Source organism: Orycteropus afer, unplaced genomic scaffold (genome assembly GCF_000298275.1).
Source record: "Orycteropus afer afer isolate SDZICR_OR568_19922 unplaced genomic scaffold, OryAfe1.0 scaffold00112, whole genome shotgun sequence".
NCBI classification, from domain to species: domain Eukaryota; kingdom Metazoa; phylum Chordata; class Mammalia; order Tubulidentata; family Orycteropodidae; genus Orycteropus; species Orycteropus afer.
In genome coordinates this window covers 2273542-2277916 of record NW_006921699.1, presented here as the reverse complement: position 1 = coordinate 2277916, position 4375 = coordinate 2273542, and the positions used below count along the sequence as shown (strand labels likewise).

Here is a 4375-nt window from a genome sequence, read left to right as displayed (position 1 = left end):
TGTGTGTTAACTTGGCTGGACCACAATTCTGTGTGGTTTAAGCAATTGTGATGTGGGTTGTTCCAATGATGGGATCAGATGTATATGTTTTGAGCCTCCAGTCCATTGAAAGGGAGTTTCCCTAGGGGTGTGGCCTGCTTCCAGTATAATTATGGACATCCTGGGAAAAGAGATACTCTTCTGTGGATCAGGATTCTTTTGTGCTGCCTACAACTGTTCATGAGTGAACAATCCACCATCCGGCCTAGGGATCTTGGATTTGTCATTCGTTGGAGTCAACAGCCAGTATACTGCTTGCCAACCTTGAGCTCATCAGCCCCTGCAGCTGCATGAGTCGGGAAAAGCCTCCAGCTTGACGTTTGATCCTAGTACTTTGGACCTGCCAGCTTCTATGCGTGTGAGCGATTTTCCTAAGATAAATTTCCCTTTCTCTCTATATAACCTTTACTGGTTTTGTTTCTGCAGAGAACCCAGTCTAACACAATGATACATTCAATACTCTTCACCAACACAATTCAAATGCATCAATTCTTCTCCAGTCTTCTGTATTCATTGCCCAGCTCTCATATGCATATGAGATAACTGAAAATAGCATGGCTTGGGTCAGGCACACCTTACTCTTCAAAGTAATATCTTTGTTCTTTAATACTTTAAAGAAGTCTTTTGCAGCAGATTTACCCAGTAATCATTTCTGGACTGCTGCTTCCATGGGTGTTGATTGTAGATTCAAGTAAAATGAAATCCTTGACGAATTCAATCTTTTCTCCACTTATCATGATGTTTTTTACTGGTCCAGTTGTGAGGATTTTTGTTTTCTTTAAGTTAAGGTATGATCCATACTGAAGACTGTAGTCTTTGATTTTCATCACTAAGTGCTTAAAGTCATCTTCACTTTCAGCAGGCAAGGGTGTGTCATTTGCATATTGCAGATTGTTCATAAGTCTTCCTTCAATCCCGATGCTGCATTCTTCTTCATATAGTCCAGCTTCTGGGATTATTTGCTCATCATAGAAATTGAAAATGTATGGTGAAAAGATACAACTTTGATGCACACTCTTCTTGATTTTAAACCATGCAGTATCCCCTTGTTCTGTTCCAATGACTCCCTCTTGGTTTTATGTACAGGTTCCTCATGTGTGCACAATTAAGTGTTCTGAAGTTCCCATACTTTGTAATGTTATCCATAATATGTTATCATCCACACAGACAAATGCCTTTACATAGTCAATAAACACTGGTAAACATTTTTTCTGGTATTCTTTGCTTTTATTCAAGATCATCTGGCAACAGCAATATCCTTTGTTCCACACCCTCTTCTGAATCTGCTTGAATTGCAAATTGCCTTTACCCTCAATAAAAGCTCTTTACTTTTAATTAAGAAAAAAAAAAGAATCCTACATAAATGAAGAATACACTATACTCATGGATAGGAATCACCACTTGTCTGTCAGTTTGTCATACTGTGGTGGCTAGCATATTGCTGTGATGCTTCAAGGTATGCCACCAGTATTTCAATTACCGGCAGGGTCACTCATGGTGGACAGGTTTCAGCAGAGCTTCCAGACTAAGACAGACTAAAAAGAAGGATGTGGCAAGGTCCACTTGTGAAAAAAATTGGCCACTGAAAATCTTATGAATAGGAAGGAAACACTATTTCATATAGTGCCATAAGATGAGCCTATCAAGTTGTAAGGCATTCAAAATATGACTGAAGAAGAGCTGCCTCCTCAAAGTAGAGTTGACCGTAATAATGTAGATGAAGTAAAGCTTTTGGGACCTACATTTGCTGATGTGACATGACTCAAAATGAGAACAAACAGTGGCAAATATCCATTAATAATTGGAATGTGGAATATACAGAGTATGAATCTAGGAAATTTGGAAGTTGTAAAAGAAGAAGCATTGGCAGTTGGGAAATATAATTTTGGTGATAGAAATGCCAAAAATTGCTTGATAGAATTTGGCAAGACCAATGACTTATTCATTACAAATACCTTTCTTAAACAACATAAACAGTGACTATACACATGGACCTCACTAGACAGGATACACAGGAATATAATAGACTACATCTGTGGAAAGAGGTGATGGAGAAGCTCATCATCATCAATCAGAAGAAGGCCAGGGGTTGACTGTGGAACAGTTCATCAATTGCTTACATACAACTGTAAGTTGCAGCTGAAGAAAATTAAGACAAATCCATGACAGCCAAAATATGACCTTAAGTATATCCTACTTGAATTTAGAGATCATCTGAAGGATAGATTTAATGCATTGAACACCAGTGACTGAAGACTAGATGAGTTGTGGGATGACATCAAGAACATCATACATGAAGAAAGCAAAAGATCATTAAAAAGACAGAAAAGGAAGAAAAGATCAAAATGGATGTCAGAAGAGACTCTGAAACTTGCTCTTGAACAGAGAGTAGCTAAAGAGAATGGAAGAAATGGTGAAGTAAAAGAGCTGGATAGAATATTTCAAAGGGCAGCTCAATGGGACAATGTAAAATATTATAATGAAATGTGCAAAGACCTAGGGTTGGAAAATCAAAGGAGAAGAACATGCTTGACAAGTTTCAAGCTGAAGGAACTGAAGAAAAAATTCAAACCTTGAGTTGCAATACTGAAGGGTTCTATGTGCAGGCAAAATATTGAATGATGCAAGAAGCAACAAAAGAAGATAGAAGTCTCTGTACAAAAGAGAATTGGTCAATGTTAAATCATTTCAGAAGGTAATATATAATCAAGAACCTATGGCACTGGAAAAAGAAGTCCAAGCTGCACTGAAGAAATTGGTGAAGAACAAGTCTCCAGGATTGATGGAATACCCATCACGATGTTTCAACAAACAGATCCAGCACTGGAGGTGCTCACCCATTTTTACCAAGAAATTTGGAAGACAGCTACCTGGCCAACCAACTGGCAGGGATCCATATTTGTATCCATTCCAAAGAAGGTGATCCAACAGAATGTGGAAATTATTGAGCAATATCATTAATGCAAGTAAAATTTTGCTGAGGATAATTAAAAAATTGTTGCAACACTGTAATGACAGGGAACTGCCAGAAATTCAAGCCAAATTCAGAAGAGGATATGAAATGACAGATGTAATTGCTGATGTCAGATGGATCTTGGCTGAAATCAAAGAATACCAGAAAGATGTCTGCCTGTGTTTTATTGATCATCAAAGGCATTTGACTGTGTGGATCATAACAAATTATGGATAACATTGTGAAGAATGGGAATGCCACAACACTTAATTTCGCTCATGAAGAACCTGTATATAGAGCAAGAGATAGTCGTTTGAACAGAACAAGGAGATGCTGCATGGTTTAAAATCACTCTTTCAATCTGCATGCTGCACAAATAATCTGAGAAGCTGGACTATATGAAAAACACTGCATCAGGATTGGAAGAAGACTCAGAACAACCTGTAATATGCAGAGGTCTTGCATGCTGAAAGTGAAGAAGACTTGAAGCACTTACTGATGAAGATCAAACACTACAGCCTTCAGTATGGATTACACCTCAACTGGACTGATAAGCAACATCACGATAAATTGAGAAAAGATTGAAGTTGTCAAAGATTTCATTATACTTGGATCTATAATCAGCACCCATGGAAGAAGCAGTTACAAAATCAAATAACATATTGCATCGGGCAAATCTGTTGTGAAAGACCTCTTTAAAGTGTTCAAGAGCAAAGACATCACTTTGAAGATTAAGGCGCACCTAACCCAAGCCATCTCATTGTACCCATTCCAAAGAAAGGTGATCCCACAGAATGTGGAAATTATCAAACATTATCATTGATATCACATGCAAGTAAAATCTTACTGAAGATCATTCAAAAACAGTTGCAGCAGAATATTGACAGAACTTCCAGAACTGCAAGCTGGATTGAGAAGAGCATGTGGAACAAAGGATATCATTGCTGATGTCAGAGGAATCTTGGCTGAAAGCAAAGAACACCAGAGAGATGTTTACCTGTGTTTTTTGACTATGCAAAAGCATTCAACTGTGTGGATCATAACAAATTATGGATAACATTGAGAAGAATGGAAATTCCAGAACACTTCATTGTGCTCATGAGGAACCTGTATATAAACAAGGAAGCTGTCACTCAAACAGAACAAGGGGATATTGCATGGTTTAAAATCAGGAAGGGAGTGTGCCAGGGTTGTATCCTTTCTCCATGCCTATTCATTCTGTGTGCTGAACAAATAATCTGAGAAGTTGGACTATATGAAGAAGAATGTGGCATCAAGATTGGAGGAAGACTCATTAACAACCTGTGATATGCAGACAACACAACTTTGCTTGATGAAAGTGAGGATGATTTGAAGCACTTACTGATGAAGATTGAAGCCTAC

The 4375-nt window shown here is 38.1% G+C and overlaps 1 protein-coding gene across 1 annotated transcript in view; it reads right to left on the bottom strand.

Moving 5' to 3' along the window:
* SLC22A4 (solute carrier family 22 member 4) overlaps window positions 1-4375 on the bottom strand; it is a 137357-nt gene that overhangs the window by 81799 nt on the left and 51183 nt on the right. The gene's annotated exons all lie outside the window — the stretch shown is intronic.